This window comes from Leopardus geoffroyi, chromosome A3 (genome assembly GCF_018350155.1).
Source record: "Leopardus geoffroyi isolate Oge1 chromosome A3, O.geoffroyi_Oge1_pat1.0, whole genome shotgun sequence".
Classification (NCBI taxonomy): Eukaryota; Metazoa; Chordata; class Mammalia; order Carnivora; family Felidae; genus Leopardus; species Leopardus geoffroyi.
Genome location: NC_059336.1, coordinates 27422277 through 27448278, shown reverse-complemented (window position 1 = coordinate 27448278; position 26002 = coordinate 27422277). Strand labels below are relative to the sequence as shown.

Below are 26002 nucleotides of genomic sequence, written 5' to 3'. Positions count from 1 at the left end.
GTGCCTTTGAGGACGCAGTCACCTCTTCCAGTCGATACAGGTTCAATTTGGCACGGAAGGACCTTCACAAGTCGGGTCAGCCTGGGGTTCTGGACTTTTCACTGGCAGGTGGGGCTTGCTGTGGGGTCTCTGGCTGGCTGGAGCTCCTGCCTGTGCTGTGAGCTTTGGTAACGCTGGTGGCTGGCCTCCCACCTGCTGGCTGGGTTCCGTGGTGGGGAAGTGTTGCCTGTTGGGATCCACGGTCAGGCAGTGCCAGTCGCTGGGCTCACCGGGCTCCTTGGTGGAGCGCTGCCGCTGGCTGGGCTCCATAACCGGGCAGGGCCACTGGCTAGTTTCTGCAGCCACCCCTGATTGGATGGGGTTGCAGTTTGTACTCCCTGATGAAATGGTGCTTCTAGCTGGATTTTATATGCAAGTGAAGCCGCAGGCTGTGCTTCATCGTTGGGTGGGGCTACTGGCTGTGGTCTGACACTGGGCAGGGTTGCGGGTTGTGCCGTGTGATCGGTTGGGGTGCTGGCTTTGCTCCCTGGCCCCGCGGAGTCACTGGCTGTTCTCTGTGGTTGGGCAGGGTCCCTGACTGTGTACCACGGCCAAGCAGGGCCATGGACTGTGCTCTGCATCTGGCTTGGACCATGGGCTGAGGACCCTCCCGGGCAGAAATGCTGACTGTGTTCCCCGGCCAGAGGGATTGTTGACTTGGCTTCACAGGTGGGAGGAGCCACTGCCCGGCCTCTCTGTTTGGGCAAGGTCATGGCTGCAATGTGAGCCCCACCCCTTCTTTGTTCCAGCTGCCTTGCTGTGGTCTAGGTCTGTCAGTTGTCCCAGTGTTCTCCAAGATAGAAGTGGGCTCCCAAGGAGGGACCCAGAAATGCTGGGGAGGCTAACCGTCTGGGGAGAAATTGTGGGCCCAGGAGATCGCGCTTGGTGTGGCACCGTGTTTGCCTGGGGGAGGGCTGATCTGGTCAAAGTGAACCTGCTCCTCTTACCTTTCTAAAGTAGGTTTCCTTGGTTTCGGTGCTTCAGCCTCACTCTGGGATTTTCAGAAAGGCATCTTGTCTGTGGATATTTGCTAATTTGTATTTCTGTGGGGAGGACTTGATCCAGGGGCCTCCTCTTCCACCGTCTTGCTGCCTTCAACAGCAGAAGTACATTTGGTTGCAACACAGAGACTGAATCTGCGTGTATTCATGGGAGTGACCGTGGGACGGGAGAGAATGGGAGAGCTCTGAGTAGAGAGCATATTCAGAACAGCGTATAAAGTATGAAGGAGGGATCTTAGGAACGCCATTCAGTTTTTCTCTGATAGTGTCCTTTCCCGCTCCTCTCATAAGCAACCTCCTACTGACTTCTCAAGTCTCTGCTTCATTGGAACTTCCAAAGCAGTCTCTTTAAACCCTGGACTACTGTTGACCATTTTTTTTTTTTTTTAATTAAAAAAAAATTTTTTTTTTCAACGTTTATTTTTTTGGGACAGAGAGAGACAGAGCATGAACGGGGGAGGGGCAGAGAGAGAGGGAGACACAGAATCGGAAACAGGCTCCAGGCTCCGAGCCATCAGCCCAGAGCCCGACGCGGGGCTCGAACTCACGGACCGCGAGATCGTGACCTGGCTGAAGTCGGACGCTTAACCGACTGCGCCACCCAGGCGCCCCATACTGTTGACCATTTTAAGCTCTTCTTCGTTTAATGTCCTCATTAGTTATTTATTGAGCATGTATCACATTCCAGAAACCGTCTCAGGGGCCAGTAGTATGTACCACAAGCAGTTCCTACCATCATGGGGTTTACATTAAAGTGGTTTAAAATAGTGAGCAAAACCAGGTACTGCTCTCACTTTCATTGAGCCTTCTGTTGAGTGAGGCAAACAGGCAGTTCAATGGCTGCTGCTGAGGGCTCTGTAAAGATTGAAAATGACAAATTCAGATGCCACTAATCTGTACAGTTTTGTGATTTTATCCAGCGTTCTTATCAGTTGTTCTTTTTTTTTTTTTTTTTCTTTTTGAGAAGGCAAGCACTTAAAAGGATCTGGGGATCCAGTCCAGTTAAGTGTCCAACTTCAGCTGGGGTCATGGCCTCATGGTTCGTGAGTTCGAGCTCCGCATTGGGCTCTCTGCTGTCAGTGCTGAGCCCGCTTTTGATCCTCTCTCCCGTGCTCTCTGCCCCTCTACTGCTCTGTCTCTCTTAAAGATAAATATTAAAAAAGAAAGGAGCTAAGGTTGAACTTTTTCCTTACAGATAGGTGCAGAAAATGATAGTGTTTGGATTAAGATGTTGGCAAGAAAGCAGTTGACGTGATCAGTCATGGAGTGGCCGCTGATAAAGAAAAGTGAGGAAGGAAGAGTCTGATTGACACATGGAATGTACTTGAGTCAAGGGAGTATATGTCTTGATGAATTCAAGGAGAAGGCTTCCATAATAACAAAATCAGGGAGCTGAAGATGTGACTGGGTGTAATCCCAGGAGGCGGAGTTAGGCAGAACAGATTCCATTCAGCTTACACTGCTCACACATTAATGAGACCCTGGAGAAGTCCAGTCAAGCCTCTGAGCCTCAGTTTCCAAATTTAAAAAACGCTGTCAATGACACCAAACTCGAAAGTGTTACGAGTTTTTTTTTTTCTTTAACGTTTATTTATTTTTGAGACAGAGAGAGACACAGCATGAACAGGGGAGGGGCAGAGAGAGAGGGAGACACAGAATCGGAAGCAGGCTCCAGGCTCTGAGCCGTCAGCCCAGAGCCCGACGCGGGGCTCGAACTCACGGACTGCGAGATCGTGACCTGAGCTGAAGTCGGACGCCCAACCGACTGAGCCACCCAGGCGCCCCGAAAGTGTTACAAGTTTTAAGTGTGGTAACTTAAGTGGCATTCAGTGCATAGTTGGTGCCCATAGAATATTTGCTTCCTACTGTGTGATGCCCCCCAGCCTTCTTTTATTCCTTCCCTTTCTCCTGTTCCTATTGTTAGAGTCCTAGCGAAGTTATTGTCCCATGAAATGAGATGAGGAATAAAGAAATTGTGCAGGAAATCCAGGTCAAGGGACTAGAAGATAAAAGACCTTAAGAAGGAGAGCTTGAACAAGGTCAATTCCTTCATCTAGGTCACATGACTAGGGCGATTTCAGGGATCAAGGTAGTCCAGTGTGGGAAGTACAATGAACTTTTCGGGGAGCCTCTGATAACCCCTCTGTCTGGGCAGACAGATCCCAATCTCTTTGTACCTGTGACTTATCTCTCCTAGTCCTACGAACGGGCCCTCACCCCAGGGCACCCCAGGGCACCCCAGGGCACAGCATGATCTGCAGCCACTTACGCACATACCCTTCTGCCATTGTCCAGAGAGCAAGGACCTACAAGAGATTTCCCATCTCCCAGTGAAGACAGCCTGGCATGCAGGGGACTGAAAATTTGCACGGGTGATCATGGGGTGGGTGCAGAGTTTGTGCGCCTGTAGTTCTCTGGAGGCGAAATTTGTGTAAGTGTCAGAAACAAGATAGGTTCATTTATAAAGCTGTATAATAGCAGATAAGCAAGTTGAATACAGTTCTATTTGTTTTGGGACAATGAACCATGATTCTTTGCGTTACAATAGCAAATACAAAGAAAACGTACCATTTTAGTACAATACAATATACATTGGCACTTTATGTAATCCCAAACTGGTTGGAGTCCTCATTACCTAGCCACATGATTACTTGGGTATTTAGACTCTGGAAGCACGTTGATGCAAAAATGTCTTTTCTTGTTGAATGCTTGAATATGTGACAAATTGTGCTTTCTTTTTTGGTGATTGTTATTTGTAAAATAAGAAAAGAGTGTTCACTCGTTTCTTTTGGTGTCTGTGCCCTCCTGTCATAGACATGTGGCACTATCTTTTAGCTACCTAGCATCTTTCAACTCCTCTGTACCTCTCTGTGTCTTTCAACCCTCCTCTATACCTGTGGCCACTCTGTCCAGCTTTCCCCTGAAACGCGCCCTCCCCTTCCATAGTATATAACTGTCACTGGGAAAAGGTTGCCAATGTCGCATTCCCCCTGCATCTAAGTGTAGTCATATAATTTGTTCTTACCAATAACGTGTGAGGTGAAATGATTGGTGTCACTTCTGGGCAGAGGCTTTTAAGAATCAGTTATGATTTCCTTGTGTTTCCATCCACTGGCACCAATAGTCTGGACCTCAATGGTCTGTTAATGAGAACATAAAGCGTATGAACTTGTGGGGCACCCAGGCGGCCTAGTTGGTTAAGTGTCCGACTCTTGATCCCAGCTCAGGTCTTGATCTCAGGATCCTAGGTTCCAGCCCTGTGTTGGGGCTCTGTGTTGGGTGTGAAGCCTATTTAAAAACAAACAAACAGGGGCGCCTGGGTGGCGCAGTCGGTTAAGCGTCCGACTTCAGCCAGGTCACGATCTTGCGGTCTGTGAGTTCGAGCCCCGCGTCGGGCTCTGGGCTGATGGCTCAGAGCCTGGAGCCTGTTTCCGATTCTGTGTCTCCCTCTCTCTCTGCCCCTCCCCCGTTCATGCTCTGTCTCTCTCTGTCTCAAAAATAAATAAACGTTAAAAAAAAAAATTTAAAAATTAAAAAATTTTTTATACCTGATTTTCAATTTCAGAAGATATTGTGCACACAAATTTGTTTAGAGTTGCCTACACAGGGTAAAAACTATAATGGTTGCTTTTGAATTTTTCAAGGTTTTCCCTGATATTAGAAAATTCTTTTGTTAATGTTTTGAAGTCTCTAGATGTCCACGGACCGTGAAGAACAATCATAGAAACATGTTTGGGGCGCCTGGGTGGCGCAGTCGGTTAAGCGTCCGACTTCACCCAGGTCACGATCTCGCGGTCCGTGAGTTCGAGCCCCGCGTCAGGCTCTGGGCTGATGGCTCAGAGCCTGGAGCCTGTTTCCGATTCTGTGTCTCCCTCTCTCTCTGCCCCTCCCCCGTTCATGCTCTGTCTCTCTCTGTCCCAAAAATAAATAAACGTTGAAAAAAAAAAATTAAAAAAAAAAAAAAAAGAAACATGTTCATCATGGCTGGGGCTCTGCCTTGAAGTTCTGGAGTTTGGAATGCTTGGACAGCTAATGAGAGGATTTGCTCTGGCCACTAGGTGGTGCTCGAAGTCCAAACTACCTGAATGTTTTCATTTTCATTTTATTTGTTTGTTTATTTATTTATGTTTTTGATTTTGGTTCCATTATAATTAGCGTACATTGTTACATTAGTTTCAAGTGTGCAGTTTAGCGATTCAGCAATTCTATATATTCCTCAGTGCTCGTCGTGATAAATGCAAACTCTCCGAATTCGACAGTGAAAAGGATGGAAGAAAGGGGGAGGAAGCATGACTGCAGTGGGTTTTACGGGGGCTGCAGGAATACTGGATGGAGTATTTCAACTGGGAAAAATATGCCTAACATCTTCTGTTGCCTCTTGGGCTGATAGGAAGGGAATGGATTAAGAACCCAGTTTTGACTAACCTTGAAAGTTTATACATGCTCTCTGAGGTATATCAATTTTGTTGCTTCAAAAAGTTTACAATTATCTGTAACTATTGTTTTCAACCTAAAACAATATGGAAAAACTCCAGATGAAGTAGGTGTTTTGTTGAGCCATTACCTACATACCTAGTTTGCTCTCTCAGTAAATGAGTTTTCAAAATAACATTTTTACCCTAAAATTATTTTGATTGAAAAAAATCTTTTTTTTTTTTTTTTTTCATTTTTCTGAACATCTGAAGGTGTATGTGAACTCCTTCTGGGAACATAGGCTTTCCTCCATAACCTGGCCTAGAGGTACTTCAGATCTCTCTGGATTGTTCTCTCAAAGGATGAATGTATCTCTAGTTTATTTCTTTATTTTTAAAATATTTTATTATTTTTTAAAGGGTAATCTCTATATCCAGTGTGAGGCTTGAACTCACAACCCCAAGATCAAGGGTTGTGTGCTCTACCAACTGAACCAGGCAGGTGCCCCTGTGTCTCTAATTTAGGTTTTAAAACTCTCAGAGAAAAACCCCTGCAAATGAGTTATTTCAGGGTTTGCTTTCTGGGCTAGAAGATACCAATTGTCCTGTGTGAATAAAGTGTCGGTTCAGGTTTAGAAGCTTGCTGGCAAAGCATGCCCTTTCTGACAGTACGTGCTTTGTTATAATCACTCGGCTGAGTAATGGAATTGTTCTAGATCACTGGAAGGAGCCTGACCTCTGGACAGGAGATTGAATGTTGTCTTAGTTTCCTATTGGTGCAATTACAAATTACAACAAATTTAGTGGCTTAAGCCCACACAACTTTACCATCTTATAGTTCTGCAGTTAGTCCGGAATGGGTCTCACTTGGCTAAAAGCAAGGTGTCAGCAGGGCTGTGTTCCTTTTGGAGTCTTTAAGGGAAAATCTTTCCTCATCTTTTCCAGCTTCTAGAGGATTGGATTCTTTGGTCATGGCCCCTTCCTCCTTCTTCAAAACTAGCTACGTAGCATTGTCAGATCTTTCTTTGACACTGACTCGTCTACCTCCCTCTTCCACGTTTAAGTGATCCTTGTAATCACATGAGACCCATCCAGTTAATCCAAAATAGTCTCCTTATTTTAAGGTCAGCTGATTAGCAAGCTTAATTCTGTCTACAACCGTGACTCTCCCTTGCCATGTAACATACATGCACAGCTTCTGAGAATTAGAATGTGGACATCTTTAGGGGGACCATTACTCTTCCTACCATAAATATTATTAATGCAATTTTTCCCACCTTTAGAACTCAAAATTTCACATATAGATGGTCCCTGACTTACGATGTTTTGTCTTAGGCTTTTTGATTTTACAATGGTTGCGAAAGTGATACATGTTCAGTAAAAACCATACTTTGAGTTTGAATTGTGATCTTTATTTATTTATTTTAATTTTTTTTGCATTTATTTATTTTTGATAGAGCACGCGCACTAGTGGGGGAGGGGCAGAGAGAAGGAGACACAGAATCCCAAGCAGGCTCCAGGCTCCGAGCTGTCAGCACAGAGCCCGACGCGGGGCTCAAACTCACAAACCGCGAGATCGTGACCTGAGCCAAAGTCAGATGCTCAACTGACTGAGCCACCCAGGCGCCCCTGAATTGTGATCTTTACCCAGGCTAGTGATGTGTGGTAAGATATTCTCTCTTGATGCTGGGTATCGGCAGTATCCAATCAGCCTTGCGACCGACCGTCAGGGTAAACACCCGATACACTTAACAGCCATGCTGTAACCATCAACCATTCTGTTGTTCACTTTCAGTACAGTAGTCAAGAAACTACACGCGATATCCAGTGCTCTATTATAAAATAGGCTTTGCGTTAGATGATTTGCCCAACTGCAGGTTGATGTAAGTGCTCTGAGCGCATTTAAGGTCAGCTAGGCTAAGTTATGGTGTTAAGTGGGCTAAGTATATTAAATGTATTTTTGATTTATGATATTTTCAGCTTAGAATGGGCTTATCAGGATGCAACTTCATCATAAATTGAGAAAAATCTCTATAACATGTTGGTTTTTACTATCAATTTTTTTTTTTATTATTGAGGGAGAAGAGAAATATTTAGCTGAGATCAACTTGGGTTTAGATACACAGAAGATGAAACATGAAGGCATCTGGCATGTCGTTGGTTGATTCTGGTTTCTTCTGCTTATGTTTTTTTTTTTTTCTTTTTTAATGTTTATTTATTTTTGAGAGAGAGAGAGAGACAGAGTGTAAGTGGGGGAAGGGCAGAGAGAGAGAGGGAGACACAGACTTGGAAGCAGACTCCAGGCTCCAGACTGTCAGCACAGAGCCCGATGTGGGGCTTGAACCTACGAACTGTGAGATCATGACCTGAGCCAAAGTTGGAGGCTTAACCGACTGAGCCACCCAGGTGCCTGCCCCTCTTCTGTTTATCTTTAACTAGAGTTCACAATAACAGGATATTTGAACCATCCAGTCGTGGACACAGCTGAACCATCATGGACATGCATGTGATTTTCTCTTCAAGTCATATCAGAAGCAGAGTCCATCTGAGCCATCTAACACTCTTTGTTTTTATTTTTATCTCTTATTTTTATTAAAAAATTTTTTTAATCTGTAATTTTTGAAAGAGAGAGACAGACCTGAGTGAGGGAGAGAGAGAGAGAGAGAGAGAGAGACGGAGGGAGACACAGAATCCAAAGCAGGCTCCAGGCTCCATGCTGTCAGCACAGAGCCTGATTCAGGGCTCGAACTCACGAACTGTGAGATCATGACCTGAGCCAAAGTCGGATGCTTAACTGACTGAGCCACCCAGGTGCCCCTATCTAACACTCTTTGAACTTAAAAAAAAAAAGTCACTTTAAGTTTTTCAATCATTAATTATTACTAGAGACTTACTCTGACCATCTCTAAGGCCAATCTGCTGAAACCAGATTCACTAATTATCAGTTAACCATTTATTTTTCATAACTAACATATGATCTTTTTCTTTTATCTTGTGTTCCTCTGACCTGACACTTCTTATCAACAAAAGCCTCGAGGAATCAGGCAGACATGGGTAGCCATACATCTCACCTGGAGAAAAGTCTCTCTTTGGCATGCTATGGAATGCCGCATCAAAGCCACTGGTGATACCTCTCTATCCACATATCATGGTATTATTTAACTATCAAAAAAATAACAAAAACAAATAAAACTTCAGATTCATTTTTGATTTTATAATATGATCTGAAACACACTGCAGCAAGGAGACCAAATCATGACATTGTTTATTTCATATACTTTCATCTGTTAATAGTTCTGGGGGGGGGGGGGGGAAGGAGAGCAATGGTTAAATGGCATATTTAAATTTTTTTTTTTTTCAACGTGTATTTATTTTTGGGACAGAGAGAGACAGAGCATGACCGGGGGAGGGGCAGAGAGAGAGGGAGACACAGAATCGGAAACAGGCTCCAGGCTCTGAGCCATCAGCCCAGAGCCTGACGCGGGGCTCGAACTCACGAACCGCGAGATCGTGACCTGGCTGAAGTCGGACGCTTAACCGACTGCGCCACCCAGGCGCCCCTAAATGGCATATTTAAAGCTACTTTAAAGTACTTATTTCTTTGAAACGATTTTTTTAAATGTTTATTTTTGAGAGAGAAAGAGACAGAGCGACAGCAGGGGACAGACAGAGAGAAGAGACACAGAATCTGAAACAGGCTTCAGGCTCTGAACTGTCAGCACAGAGCCTGACACGGGGCTCAAACTCACAAACTGCAAGATCATGACCTGAACCAAAGTTGGACGCTTAACTGACTGAGCCACCCAGGCCCCCCCAGCACCTATATCTTTAGTATTTAAGCAAATATCGTTTGTGAACTATTATTATCACGACACATTTGTATGCTTTTTGTGTATTGTTTCACACTTATTGTCCAAACACACACACAAAAGTTCCAAATGTGCATTTCATAAAATATGACGCATTCCTGGTATACTTGGGTCTCAGGAGTGCAGTGGAATGAGAATGAACAGTAATATACAGCAAATTGCAATCCTAATTGGGTCCCTCAATCTTAACGTAATAAATCTATCTTGTGAGGCAATTTATGGATTAAAAGCAGATTCTCTTAAAATGAACATTGTATTTCTAAATTTATATCAACCTTCTGCAAGAAGCACATACATACTTTGTTTCTATGATATTGCTTGCCTATTTTCTACTGGGTCATTTGTCATTTTGTTATTGATTTGTAAACACTCTTTATATATTATGGATTTTAATCCTTTTATGGTATAGAATGCATTTATAAATTTTATTCTACTCTGATTATCTTTTTTTTAAGTTTATTTATGTATTTTGAGAGAGGGAAAGAGAGAGAGAGAGAGTGGGGGAGGGGCAGAGAGAGAGAGGGAGAGAGAGAATCCCAAGCAGGCTCCATGATGAGCATGGAGCCCGACACAGGGCTGAATCCCATGACTGTGAGACCATGACCTGACCCAGGTCTTACACCAGGCTTGAATCCTCTCCTGCATGCATTTTGTTATAAAGATGTTATGCACTTTATGTAGTCAAATCTGTCACTCTTATCATTTTTAATAATTATCTTTTGTCCTCATTATTAGCTTTATTTCCTTTGAAGTTATTTATCCTTATTGTTCATTTAAGTTCTTCTTTTATATTTTTTATTTTTCTGAAACTATCTGGTGGCATATATTTAGGCATAATGGTAGGTAGCAAACATAGCTGAATGTGGTTCTTCTGTATTGGGTCATGTCTGCTTTGCCAATAGGCCTGTTTCTTGAATCAGAGAAATGAATGTAGACTTTGTATGCTTATAAGTATGTGTGTGCCCAGGGAGCGTTGACTAGCAGACTCTATTTTAAACTGAGTGGCTGAAAAACAAGCAAGCTCACTTTATTTCATCTTACTTCTTACACAGTTGTCAAAATAAATGACTTTTGGAGTGTAATATCTAGAAGGCTAAACATCAGTATGTTAACAACAGAGGCAAGAGTATGGGTGGTCTGTTGTCACCTTTTTTGTTTGTCTGTGTGTCTGATTTTTTTCTAGCATGAAGTGTTAATTCAACTTCCTCACATCTCTAAAGAAAGAACAACAGAAGAATCTTGCTTGAGTCCTCCCCTCTTTGTAAGAGGGAATTAGGAATCCTATTCCTTGTCTGGATTTAGCCTATTCAACATTTTGGGAAGATAACATCTTGAGTAGAATTCAGAGGATATTTCTAAGAAATATAACACATTTAAAGTCCATTTATAAGTAAGGTATTAAAAGCAATTTGTATGACTATGGGTCACAGTGGGAGGTTCAGTTACAAACATTGATGGGTGATTTTTCTTTTTAATGACCACAACTAAAATGCAACATTTAATTATGCATCCCAGTCTACTCAAGGGGAAATCTCTTGCTTAGCCACAAAGGGCTTTGAAAATGAGACTGTGTGCTTTTTGTGCCCCATAAGGATTGCAAAAGGTCTCTCTGATATTAAAGAGTTGACACAGGTGACAAGGAGTTGACCAACAAAGACTTAGGAATCTATTCAAGCAGGCAAGAGATATTACTTACAGGATGTAACAATGTCACCTGTGAAAATCAGAAATACGAATTCTCTCAATATAGGTTGCTCTCTGAGTGGTGAGTGGGATATAAGGAGGTGGGTGGGAGGATGTCCAGTCAAATGCATGACCAATAAATTTTGTGAACAAAGCAACATCTTGTATTTGAATATTTTGTCTTGGCCTCCCAAAGACTGACCCAAAGGAGGCAACTGCCCAAAAGAAGCAAGTTAACTAATAGCTAAGGCCTTTACTTTTAGGTTCATGGAGAACCTGGGTTGATCCTGGGATCAACCTGGGTTGATCCTAGTTCATTCCCTACTAGCTGTGTGACATTGGACACATTAGCAATTCCCTAAATCGTAGTTTTCCAACTGGAAAGAGAGAGGTATTAATTTTGTACTTCATAAATGCAAAGGCTTAAAGTAAGTGATGTGTACAAAATGCATTTGTCATATAGTAGGCACATGTGAGAGGTCACTGAGCTGAAACCAATGAGGTACTGGTGGGACTAGTACAGATCTGGTGGGGCCACTGGTCAATTCTTGTTCCTCATCTTGAAATATCAGTAGCATTTGGCACTTCCTCCTCCTTGACAAATTTAATTCACTCGGGTTACTGGCAAACATAATATGCTATACACAGTATTCATTCCTAATACAACCCTAGCTGTAGCCTGAACCCTGTGTTGTGATACAAGTTTCATTATCATCAACAAATATTTATTCAGCCTTCACATATTCCCAGATTCTTTGTGGTCACGGAAAGCTATTTGGGTGGGCTGTAATTCAAAATTACTGTAATTACTAATTACTGTAAATTCAAAGTTCTGGTGTCCAGAAATTGGAAAACATGGTAAACAGAATTCTTGAGGAAATGTCTTAATTAACTTCATTACTGTCTTGGGCATTTTATAGAGCAATAATTTGTTTGGTTCTTTGCAATCATTCATTCCGTAATTACACACTGAGAATATAGCATGGGTTTTGTGTTGTGCACTAAGAACTCCAAATTGAACAAGGCTAGTGGCCTGCCCTTGAGGGGCTCATAGATTATTACAGATGAACAAATAATTGGAACGTGACGTATGGTGACCGCCACCAAAAATATGGACAAGATACAGTGTTGACAAAAGAAGGGAGTTTGCAGCATATTTAGTTGGGTCAAGGGAAACTTTCACAGATGTGGAGATGACTGAACTCGGTTTGGAAGGAAAATTAGGAGCTCAATAGGGCCAGCTTGATGGACAGGATGGGAGAGCATGATATAAATTTGTGAAGAGAGATTTATTTTTTTAAATTTTTTTAATGTTTATTTCTTTTTGAGACAGAGACAGAGCATGAATGGGGGAGGGTCAGAGAGAGGGAGGGAGACACAGAATTGGAAACAGGCTCCAGGCTCTGAGCGGTCAGCACAGAGCCTGACGCGGGGCTTGAACTCACGGACCGCGAGACACATATTTAGGTGGATACGTTAACATTCGGAGGATCTACGAAGATCTTACTTTTAGTCGTTGTGGATTTTGAGAATTCTGGAGACATGTACAGGAAACCAGGACCAGACTAAATTGTAGAAATTTAGAAATTATTTTGTTGATGATTTCGCCATAGGAACTAATGTATGACTGTTTCAGTCTACTCTCAGAGGGGTTTTTCAAGGGGCCCAGATAAGAAAGCCCATTCTTTATCTCAATACTTCATAAGCCCCTCTTTTTCAGTATTCCGTCACTGTGGATCACCAGAGGCATTTTTAGGGAGGGTCCATTTTGTCACCATGGTATGAAGAGGGATCTTGTCCATTGTCTTTAATCTATGTGTGTCCTCTTTTCTGTATGAGTCCATTGATGAATTAGATACACGAATCTGTTTTGGCTTAGTTTCAGATCAACCAGTGAAGTGTTGCCTGAGTCAGGAGCGAGGTGTAATGAGCTGAACAGATAAATCAAGCCTCAAACTCCGCTTTGAGTGGTGGACCTAATCTTTGCTTGGACTTTCCCCTTATGATACTTTTTGTATCCCCTTTATACTCATAGAAGAGTGGATGTGGTCAGTATTGCTAGATACATGTTTTTTGGTCCTTATTTTTATATACGGAGTTAAGTTGAAATCTGATACTTTTATTATGTCTCCTGTGGCACAGGCGATATTATTAGTGCCTTATTTCTTTTGGATCTTAGAACACTCTCTGAAGTCTTATTTATAGAATATTGTGAAATTTCCAGAATGTTCCAGATACATTTTTCTAAGAAGTCTCAGCATTTGGGACCACTAATCTCTTTGGCGGGGGGGGATCTTGGACAATGATCAAGAAAGGTGCCAGAGATCGTAATCATTTCCCATCCACATTCACACCTTCTTGGAAAGTTTGCTCATAGCCTTTCTCAGGGAATCTATTTCAATACGCCCTGGCAAGAGAGTAGAGGGCCAGAGAACCTTATTATTTTGACTACGAGTAATTGGACCAGGGTGGATGACAGATGTATATGTAGAGACTGAACTCTTTTGGATATCCAAGTTGGGTCCTGGTGCACTGATGAATAGGAAAAGATAGAGAAAGTGAGGGAGGGAAGGCGGGAGGGAGGGAGAGAGAGAGAGGGAGAGAGATTTCTAGTTACTGGTTCTAGACCTTTAGGCCTCCTGTAATTACTAACATTTCTTATGATAGGTGGGCTTGAGTGGGCGTATGTTCCTATGACCTCATATCTAAGACATGAAAATTGTGTATAGGGCAAGTTTTCAGGCACAGAGGTACAAATAGAAGGTTTGCTCATTAGTAATACTTAATTAGTAAAGACTAGGGTGGGGCGCCTGGGTGGCTCAGTTGGTAAGCATCCAACTTCAGCTCAGGTCATGATCTCACGGTCCGTGAGTTCGAGCCCCGTGTCGGGCTCTGTGCCCAACAACTAGTTTTAGAGATAACCAAGTACTTAAGAGACGCCATGTTCAAAGCAACTTTATGATGATAGTTTGTGTTTGTAGTTAAGTTCTAATTTAGCTTCGATTGCTCAGTGGCCCTTGGGAATATGTAGATATTCATTGGCCCAGTGTGATACTTTTCAAGCTTTCTAAAAATAGCCAATAAATATTAGAAAACATGATCAGAGCACCTGGGTGGCTCAGTTGGTGAAGTGTTTGACTCTTGATTTTGGCTCGGATCATGATCTCATGGTGGTGGGACTGAGCCCCAGGTCACGCTCTCCACTGACAGCATGGAGCCTGCTTGGGATTCTCTCTTTCCCTCTCTCTCTGCCCTTCCCCCACTCATTCTCTCTCTCCCTCTCTCAAACTAAATAAACATAAACAAGAAAAAAAAAAGAAAACACGATCAAACGAGTGGAAAATGATTGTATGGAATGATAATTCGGATATTATTAAATAATCCCTCCCAAATAGTGCAGGTCAGATAAATGTGAAAAGCCCAGATGCCATTAAGTAATATTTCCTGAGTCCAAGAATCAGGTCATGTAAGAGTTACGTACATCTGAAATCACTACCTTATGTCAAAATGGAAGCACAGAAATGATAGTACAGCTGTCTTGTAGCACTTTTTTTTTGCTATCTTTCAATCTGGTAAGGGTTGGAAGGCAATTACCTGTAACTTCTACAAATAAAAATGAATTACGATGTATAAAGTATAGTTAACCAGTTTGAGGTAGTAAAATGTAAATTTAGTAATGTATCTGTATTCTTTAGTTAAGGTTAGTGGTATAAGCATTGCCATGCTGGGAAAGCTCCCTCCCTCCTAGAAAAACCACATTTTATTTATTTTTTTTATTAAAAACATTTTTTAATGTTTATTTTTGAGAGAGAGAGAGAGAGAGAGACAGAGAGAGAGAGACAGAGCATGAGTGGGGGAGGAGCAGAGAGAGAGGGAGACACAGAGTCCAAAGCAGCCTCCAGGCTGAGCTGTCAGCACAGAGCCCGACGCAGGGCTCAAACCCACGAACCGTGAGATTGTGACCTGAGCCAAAGTCGGACACTTGACCGACTGAGCCACCCAGTCGCCCCTATTTATTTTTTTAAAGTTTATTTCTTTATTTTGAGAGGGAGAGAGAGAGAGAGAGAGAGAGAAAATGCACATGCAAGTGGGGGAAGGGGCAGAGAGGAGAGAGAGAATTCCAAGCAGGCTTCGAATGCTATCAGTGCAAAGCCTGATGTGGGGCTCGAACCCATGAACTGTGAGATCATGACCTGAGCTAAATTGAGTCAGACGCTTAACTGGCTGAGCCATCCAGGTGCCCCCAAAAAGCATATGTTAAGTAATATGCAACTAATGACTTACACAGACACACAGAATATCCCCCAAAGTTTGCACAAAGCCAATCTTTATTTTAAAAAGCTAATGTACAGTGAATATTGGGCATTACCCAAATTAGAAACCGTGGGGCTTCAAAGGACATCATGGTGAAAATGTAAAGGTAATCCACAGAATGGGAGAAAATTTTTGCAAATCATGTATCTGATAAGGGACTTGTATCTAGAATATATAAAGACCTATTGCATCTCAATAAAAAAAAGACAACCCGATTAAAAAGCATACAGAAAATGACCCCCATCTTTATGTGCATTAGGGCAACTGGTAGTGCTGGGAAGTGGATACATAGCTGTCTGTTGTCACTGTTAGTGACCTCAGGTCTGTGGAACGGGACCTTAAAGACAGCCAGAATGGGTGAAATGGTGATAATGGGGGGTGGGGGGGAAGGCTGCTCTGGAGGCCAAAATCTGTCATCAAATTGAGTAAGATTTTGGTGACTTAAGTGTGCCACGTGATAAAATCTTAAAGGCATGGATCAAACTGAATAAGGGTTGGTTACCTTTAAAGATAATGATAAAATTCATCTAACCATCTAACCATTATAGAAGCATTGAGCAAACCAAGGGCAGGACTCATGGGAATAATTGAAGCTAAAACTAAAATCAGAAGATCTCCAAGCAAACCTCATCTTGAAGTGACTGATGAGCATAAAAATGATACCAAAAAAGATCTGTTTATATTAAAAACTTCCCAACTGATGCAACTCTTGATGACATACAAGGGTGATCAGAGATAAAGGCTAAATACTAAATATTCAGATGAAAAGAACATTGCACCAAGTATTTTAGGGATCAATATATGCTGTGTTTGATACTATTGAATCTAAGAAGTTTGTTGAGACTCCTGGACAGAAGAACAAAGACAGGGACCTGATAATGCTTTTCAAGGAAGACTACTTTGGAAGGAAAAGCAGAAGCAGAAGAGAAGAAGAAAGAGAACAAAAAGGCAGAGGGAGTGAAGGAGGAGGGTAGGGAGAAGGAGAAGGATGGTGAGGAGGAGGAGGAGAAAGAAAAGGAAAAAGAGGAAGAAAGAAGGCAAAATGAAAAGGCTAAATTATATCCCAAACAAGAGAAAGAAGAAAAACAAAAGTTAGCAGAAAGTGCTGAAATGAAATCTCTTGCAGAAAAGATTGGATGCTTGATGAAATTTTGGGGCAGCTTAGATGAACAGACCATAGAGAAGATTTGCATATTAAAAAAAATTTTTTTAATGTTTTATTTATTTTTGAGACAGAGAGAGAGACAGAGCATGAACGGGGGAGGGGCAGAGAGAGAGGGAGACACAGAATCCGAAGCAGGCTCCAGGCTCTGAGCTGTCAGCACAGAGCCTGACGTGGGGCTCGAACCCATGGACCCTGAGATCATGACCTGAGCTGAAGTCGGATGCTCAACTGACTGAGCCACCCAGGTGCCCCTTGCATATCTTTTTCTTAAATCATGGTGAAATAAAATGGATAGACTTTGTCAGAGGAGCAAAAGAGGGAATAATTCTATTTAATGAAGGAGCTAAGGAGACATTGGATAAAGCCAAAGATGCAAATGATGGTAACTTATAATAAAGGAACAGAGAAGTGATCTGGGAAGTACTAAAAGGAAGACATGGAACCAGAAGCATTGAAAAAAGTCATAAATCTGGGATGCCTGAGCGGCTCAGTCGATTGAGCATCTGACTTTGGCTCAGGTCATGATCTCACGGTTTGTGAGTTCGAGCCCCACGTCAGGGTCTGTGCTGATGGCTCAGAGCCTGAAGCCCGCTTTGGATTCTGTGTCTCCTTCTCTCTCTGCCCCTCCCCTGGCTCATGTTCTGTATCTCTCAAGAATAAATAAACATTAAAAAAAAAAAGAGAGAGAAAAGTCATGAATCAATAAGAATCCCTAAATGAGTGGAAGTCTAAAGGTCTCAGCTTTAAAGGACAAAGAAAGGGAAATAAAGCTGTCTGGAATGGGCAAAGAAAAGTTCAGTTTCAGGGCAAGAAAACGAAACATGATAGTGATTATGAACGTGATAAAAATGGCGCAGCTGGCCGAGGAAAGAGCAAGAGCAGAAACAAAGAAGAACCTGCGTGGAAACAACAGAAAACAAAACGATGGTCGCTGGCGACCAGCAAGTACAGGAAACAAGTTTTCAAGTCATTTTAATTGGAGATTTTAAGCTGCTTTTGTCTTTGGAGGCTTTTAGAAAGAAAACCGAGGGGCACTTGCGTGGCTCAGTTGGTTAAGCCTCTGACTTTGGCTCAGGTCATGATCTCACTGTTTGTGGGTTCAAGCCCCACCTCGGGCTGTCAGCGCAGAGCCCACTTCGGATCCTCTGTCCCCTTCTCTCTCTGCCCCTCCCCTGCTCATTCTCTCTCTCTCTCTCCCTCTCAAAAAGATAAATAAACATTAAAAAAAAGAAGAAAACTGAATTACGTCCCCTTCAATGTCACCTGTCAGAAAGGAAAACTTTTTTGTTGTTCAGTGTGTCTTTTTTGTTATCCAAATGACGATTAAAAAAAAAAAAAGTATCATTCTGTTTGTGTTATTTAAAACATTTTTTTTAATGTTTATTTATTTTTGAGAGAGACAGAGACAGAATGCGAGTGGGTTGGGGCAGAGAGAGGGAGACACAGAATCCGAAGCAGGCTCCAGGCTCTGAGCTGTCAGCACAGAGCCCGACGCAGGGCTCAAACCCACGAGCTGTGACGTCATGACCTGAGCTGAAGTCGGACGCTCAACCGACTGAGCCACCCAGGCGCCCCTCTGTTTGTGTTATTTTAGATGATTTAAGTATCAAAAGAAAGATTCTTCCACTAAATTGCTTTTATAAGCAATGAGAATGTGTTAGTGCAAACTAATAAAATATATATACAATATGAAAAGAAAAAAATGGACAAAAGATCTGATAGATATTTCTCCAAAGAAGATACATCACAAATGACCAGTAAATGCATGAAAAAAATACGTAACATCACTAGCCATCAGGTAAATGCAAGTCAAAATCATAATGACATGCCATTTCACTCTCACTGGGATTGCCATAATCAGAAAGGCAGATAATAACAAGTTTTTTTTTAATGTTTTTTTTTTTTAATTTTTTTTTTCAACGTTTATTTATTTTTGGGACAGAGAGAGACAGAGCATGAACGGGGGAGGGGCAGAGAGAGAGGGAGACACAGAATCAGAAACAGGCTCCAGGCTCTGAGCCATCAGCCCAGAGCCCGACGCGGGGCTCGAACTCACGGACCGCGAGATCGTGACCTGGCTGAAGTCGGACGCTTAACCGACTGCGCCACCCAGGTGCCCCTTTTTTAATGTTTTTAATGTTCGTTTACTTTTGAGAGAGACAGAGACAGAGTGTGAGCGGGGGAGGGGCAGAGAGGGAAGGAGACACAGAATCGGAAGCAGGCTCCAGCCTCTGAGCTATCAGCACAGAGCCTGATGTGGGGCTCGAACTCATGAACCGTGAGATCATGACCTGAGTCAAAGTTGGATGCTTAACCAACTGAACCACCCAGGTGCCCCTACAAGTCTCAGTGTGGATGTAGAGGACTTGGAACCCTCATACCCTGCTGGTGGGGATATAAAATGGTGCAGCCATATTGGAAAAACAATCTGGTGGTGCTTCAAATGTTAAACATAGGTTTAAACGATCTGACAATTGCACTTCTAGTTATATATGCAGAGAAATGAAAACATACTTCCGCATAAAGACTTGTGTTCATAGCACCATTATTGAGAATAGTCTAGGTCACATGTCTGCACCCTAGGAGCAACTTTGGTTTTTTTGTTTGTTTGTTTTTAACAACTTTGGATTGTACAGACTCATTCCTACAACCAAAATAAGAATTGTGTTGGAAGAAGTGTTTAGAAGCCAATACCCTGACAGTTGTCCATGACACTAGTTTTGAAATAAGAATTCAGGAGCAAGAATAAAGAATTCTTCCTTTAATGTGGCTGGAGCTAGAGTAGACTTTCAGGGACAGAATCAGAGTAATTGGCCTAGCCTTAGAGATCCCACTAGAAAGGGAACAGGCGTGTTGTGAGGAGACACTGCACTACAACCTACAGTGCTTGATTTTTGAGGAAATGAGAGACACTGCTCTTGGGTTACAGTTCAAGGAAAAAATTCGATATTTCTCAGGGCAATGTCTCAGCTTCAGAGCCACCTACCTCAATGTGATCACACCACATTCCCAGGCACAGAAGACACAGTCACCTTTCCCTCTAAGAGTGGGCTAGGTGAGGCAGAGAGTGAATTGGGGCATGAAATTGTAGCAAGGTCAGTGGACGGTAGGTGACTTGGGCGACTGTATGGAAGGAAGCAGAATCAGCACCCTCTATAGTAGCTTAAACTAAGGAAGATTTATTTATTATTTCAACAGACTTACTACGCACATCCAATGTCGGATGCTGCTGTCAGTTTGGTGTATTGTCAGGATCTCACTGAGCTTCATTTGTCAACTCTGCCATAACTGTTAAAACTGTACTACTGGCTCAATCCATGGCTTCCAGAGTTCATTTAAGGGGCTTACATCAGCAGCTGATGTTGCGATAATGACACAACACAAGGACATATACTGTCCTTCAGGGAATGACGTCACCACCACCCAGTTTCTCATGTCACTGTGGGCTGAAACCAGGGAGTCATCCTCACTCCCACCACCTCCAATGAATAATCAACTACTATAAATCATAGCTACTAAGTACCTCTCAAATCTACCCACTCTGTTCCATCTTCACTATCTTGACTTTGGTCCAAGCCACCTGTCTCCTGGCCCATTGTGATAGCTTGTATCTGTTCTCTCCCTATTTTCTCCCAGTTTCAGTGCATTTTATTCACTCAATACAGAGCAATTTAAAAAGCGCAGACTTGACCACGTTATTCCCTGCTTAAAAAAATTTTTTTTTAATCTTTCCATTGGTGACTTTATTATTTTTTTTCCTGCTTAAAATTCTTAGTGGCTTCGCTTCCTATTCCTCTTCAGTTAAAGATGAAAATGGTCTACTAGCCCCTACCCTATTAGTCCGTTGGTCTCCTTCGCCCACATCTCCAACATCATCCTTTGTCCTGCAGTCTGCCCACCAGCCCTGTTTTTTCACTTTTCTTTCTTTGCATGTAGATGTCTAGTTGTTTAAGCACCATTTGTTGAAGAAACTATCTTTTCTCCATTGAATTGCTTTCCCTCCTTTGGCAAAGATCAGTTGACTGTAAGTATGTGGGTCTATTTCTGGGCTCTCTATTCTGTTCTAGTGATCTGCTTGTCTTTTTCAACCATGCCACACCATCTTGATTACTGTAGCTCTATAGTAAATCTTGATGTCTGGTAATGTCAATCTTCAAGACTGTTCTCTAAATAATGTATATGTTTTCGCAGTGATATGTAAGCACCAAATTGGCACATTTTAAGATTATTTATGATTTAATAAACATTATATTCTACAGGGAGAACTCTAGAACTTGGAGAACTCCAAGTTTTACAGTCTGCATTGGTATACGCGGATTCTGATACACGCATTTGTTTTAGGAATCAGTTCATAATGATTCCTCTTGCTTCAGGTCCCGTTGATGTTTCCAAACCCTCAAGTACTATCTATTTCCGTGTGTAAATAGTGGATTTGAACTTAACAGTGATCCTGGAGTGATTGTAAAGATACAAAGAAAGAGCACTAGTGTTAGTTACTTCAGTTCTGTCATTCTGTGTGATCACTTTTGTGTTTATCCAAACAGTGAAAGAGAATGCAAGTTGTAATATTTTTGTATGGTTAGCACCAATTTTAATTCATATATGAAGTATTTTTATGGATTTGAATTGTATATTTAAGATTGAAATTTATTCTTCTTTTAGGTTTTATTTTAGTTATTTATTTAAAAAAATGTTTTTAATGTTTTTATTTTTGAAAGGGGGGGGAGGGGCAGAGAGAGGGAGGGAGACACAGAATCCAAAGCAGGCTCCAGGCTCTGAGCTGTCAGCACAGAGCCCGACATGGGGCTCGAACCCATGAACCATGAGATCATGACCTGAGCTGAAGTCAGATGCTTAACCGACTGAGCCACCCACGTGCCCCAAGGTCTTATTTTAAAATAAAAAAAATAGAGATGCCTGGGTGGCTCAGTCGGTTAAGTGTCCAACTCTTGACTTTGGCTCAGGTCATGATCTCACAGTCATGAGATTGAGCCTGGCATCATGCTCTGTGCTGGGCTTGAAGCCTGCTTAAGATTCTCTCTCTCCCTCCCCCTCTGCCCCTCTCCCACTTGTGCACTCGTGCGCTTGCTCGCTCTCCCTCAACATAAAAGAAAATAAATTAATGAAAATTATTGCTGATTTTTACACGATTATTACAGGCAGATTTTGTTGTGTGTTGTATTTTATTGCATGGCAATAAAAAGTGATCCACTCTCGGTGTCAGCTACGCGAAGGACTCCCCCCTACCCTTTTCTACTCCGTCTTCCATGGGTTACTGTCTCTGGGGAGGAGAGAAGGAAAGAGTAAATCCCTCTTTATGCAACTGGGCCAGCACCGCAACATGCTCGTGCTCTGTGAGGTAACTGATGTGTTTTGTGTGGCAGGTGTTCAAATCCCAGCTTGTTCATGGGGTACCTGAGGGATTCTTTGAGACGCTCTTCAGGGACCTCCTACTGCCCAATTCCACCCCCCCTCCCCCACTGCCCGGCATTACTGAGATAGAATTGACAGGTGACATTGTATACGTTTGAGGTGTACAATGTGGTGATCTGAAACATGTATATATATTACAAAGTGACTACCACAATAAGGTTAGTTATCACCTCACATAATAATTATTCTGTTTTTGTGTGGTGAGAACATTCACGATCTACTGGCTTAGCAGTGTTCAAGTATGCAACATAGTATTATTAACTGTAGTCACCATGCTGTACATTACATCCCCAGAGCTTAGTCATCTTATCACTGAAAGTTTGTACCCTTTGACCAACGTCTTCCCATTTCCTCCACCCCAGCTCTTGCAACTACAATTCTACTCTCTGTTCCTGTGAGTTTGACTTTTTTCAGGTTTTACGTATAAATGAGATCACTTGGTATTTGTCTTTTTCTGTCTGAATTATTTCACTTGGCATAAAGCCCTTGAGGCCTATCTGTGTTGCAAATGGCAGGATTTCCTTATTTTTTAAAGCTGAATAGTATTCCGGTGTGTGCGTGTGTGTGTGTGTGTGTATGTGTGTGTATGTGTATCTATGTCGCATTTTCTTTATTCATTTATCCATTGACAAATATTTAGGTTGTTTCCACGTCTTGGCCGTTGTAAATAATATTGCAATGAACATGGGAGTGCGGACATCTCTTTAAAATAGTTTTAGAGGCACTCGGGTGGCTCAGTCGGTTAAGTGATGATTTCAGCTCAAGTCTTAATCTCAGGGTCATGAGTTCAAGCCCCACGCTGGGCTCTGCACTGGGAGTGGAGCCTACTTAAAAAAAAATAGTTTTAAAATTTCCGTTGAATATATAACCAGAAGTAGGATTGCTAGATCACATGGTAGTTCTTTTTCAATTTCAACTTTATATTATTATTTTTTTAGGTAGGTTTATTCAACTAGGTTTTTGTTTTTTTGTTTTTGAGTATAGTTGACACACGATGTTACATTACTTTCAGGTGTATCACTGAATGATTTGACAAGTTTATACATTATACCATGTTCACCACAAGTGCAGCTACCATCTGTCCCTATTTTTGGTTTTGTGAGGAACCTTCCAGAAGGTTTTGAGGAACCTTCCGGAAACCCTTCCACACTGTTTTCCGCAGTGGCTATGCCAATTTGCCTCTCCACCAGCTGTCACACTAGGGTTTCCTTTTCTCCATATCCTTACCAGCCCTTGATATCTCTTATCTTTCTGATGATGGCTGTTCCAAAAGGTGTGAAATGATACCTCATGATGGTTTTGTTTTGTATTTCCCTGATGACTCGTGATGTTTAGCACTTTTTCTTGTACATGTTGGCCATTTGTATGTCTTCTTTGGAAAAAACGTGCATCCAGGTATTTTGCACACTTTGAAATTGGGTTGTTTGAGTTTCTGCTTTTGAGTTGTATGATTTCCTTACGTATTTTGGATATCAAATAATTAGGGGAGTATTGACGTCATAGCAATATGAATATGGATAGAAATTTCCAAAAGTGTTGAGTATATGTTGACATTACGGTCTTTAAATGGGGCATTGGGGATCACTATTTATCAGAGGTCAAGAAAAGACCATGAGTCCACGTGTCACAAGTAGATAAAAAACGACAAAACCACTAACCATTAGGAAGGCAAAACACATTCTTTATTAAGATAGAGGAGACACTAAGCAAATACCTTCCACAACTAACTATGGACCAAAAAATAACTGAAAAGACATTTAGATTCAGAGATTGATTGTAGAAGATAAAACATGATAGAATGGATACATCCCAGAAGACTACTGCCCCCCGAGTGTCAGTTATTATATAAAATTTTAATTCTAAGAATTTAAGAACTAAATAATTGAATTCTTTTTGTTTGGCTGTTTGCTTATTAATTTTTGAGAGCGAGCACATGAATGGGGGAAGGGCAGAGAGAAAAGGGAACAGAGGATCCGAAGCGGGCTCTGAGTTGTCAGCACAGAGCCTGATGTGACTCAGACTCACGAGTCATGAGATCATGACCTGAGCTAAGTCAGACACCCAACTGACTGAGCCACCCAGGCGCTCCTAGAGAATTGAATTCTTAGGTGGATTGATTGGTCCCAATGTAGTTCGTAATATAGTTTGAGCCAGTCTGTAATAAAATGAGAAAAATTGGAATAATGCAATGAGATTTTAAGTAATTTGAATGAATTCAGTTAAAAAAATTCATCCTATTTTTCCCTGCTATGTCATATGTACATATTTCTTGAAGGTAAAATTTCACATTTGGAATCAAAAGTGACATATACTGTCACTTTTGGTGACATTTAAAGATAAATTAGTAAATGATGGTGATAACTAAAATTAAAAAAAAATTTTTTAATGTTTTATTTATTTTTGACAGAGAGAGAGAGCATGAGTAGGGAAGGGGCAGAGAGAGAGAGAGGGAGACACAGAATCTAAAGTAGGCTCCAGGCTCTGAGCTGTCAGCCCAGAGCCCCACGCGGGGCTCGAACTCACAGACTGCGAGATCATGACCTAAGCCGAAGTCGGACGCTCAACCGACTGAGCCACCCAGACGCCCCTAAAATATTTTTTTAAAAATTTACTCATCCAGGAAAGCCAGGACTAGAAGAATCATAAAAAAGGTGGATATAAATGAAAAGCAAATGTCAGTTTTTAAGCCATACAAAATCTCATGGCAAGACAGAGGATCATATTGAGAACAAACTGTATGAGGGACAAGTGTGTAAACATTTCTGTGTATGATTTCTCTGTTTGTTTTCAAGTTGTGTTGTTTGACTTTGGTTTATATATCATCAAAGTAATGTTACTATACACGTAATAATAATTAATGGAGAAAATTGCATGGTCACCATGTGTCCTCATTGTCTTCATATAATCAAGGTTCTATTTATACTCATCTAAGAAAAGTGAGAAGGTTCATAACGTAAGAATGAATGTACTATATGCCAAAAATTTGTAGGACACTTCTAAAGCTGTGTATAGAAGGAAATTTGTAGCTTTAAAATGCTCATATTTGAAACAAAGAAAGGCTGTAAATAAGAGAGATAAACATCACCTAACAGAGTTAGAAAAAGAAAAGCATATTAAAACCAAAAAAGTAGAAATAAGACATTCTATTATACACCTAAAACACTGAATTTTATGGCACTGGAAGTTGGTTGAAAAACAAGTGGAAATAAAAACATTAATAAAGATACTAAAGAAATGGAAGCTGGATCAAAAATTAACAAATAAAATTTAGTTTTTGTAAAGACTAATCAAATTAATAAGCAAATAGTGAGACTTACCAAGAAAAAACAATAAACAATGTCAGAAATGAAAAAGGAGACATCACTACATATCTTAATAAGCATTAAAAAGAAAAAGAAGATATTACAAATTATTTTAGGGCTGATACATTTAAAAATCATAGCAAAATGGGAGAAACAATAAAAACAAAAATATGAGTCAACTAAAAACATTACAATTGTCCTTTTAGCTTTTAAAGAAACAGCCTATAATTAAAAAAATTCCTATAAGAAGTTGAATCTCAGTTGATTCTATCAAACATTCAAGGAAGAAATAACATGAGAGGCTCTTAGATAAATAGGAAAAAAGAGAATATGACCAAATTGGTTTTGTGTTTAGCTTTTAAAATCTAAGTAAACTTTTTTTTTTAAAGAACAGTTTTAGATTTATAGAAAAATTACAAAGATAGTACAGAGAGCTTGTGTATACTCCTTAGCCAATTTCCCCTTGCTGCTAACATCTTATATGTCACGTTGCATTTGTCACAGCTAAGTGCATTAGCATTAACTAAGCCCTACACTTACTCGAACTTCAGTAGTTTTTCCTTAATGTCCTCTTCCTGTTCCAGGAGCCCATGAGGATATCACATTACCTTTAGTTGTCATGTCTCCTCAGCCTCCTCTGGTTGTGACAATTTCTCAGAAGTTTCTTGTTTTTGACAAATTTGACATGTTTGAGGAGTACTGGTCAGATATTTTGCAGAATGCCACTCAGTTTGGTTTTTTTCTGGTGATTTCCTCATTGTTAGCCTGGGGCTGTGGCTTTTAG

General features: G+C 41.4%; 1 pseudogene; it reads left to right on the top strand.

The window, feature by feature from the left end:
• Positions 1–355: 355 nt before the first annotated feature.
• On the top strand, positions 356–26002 carry LOC123579822 (annotated as a pseudogene).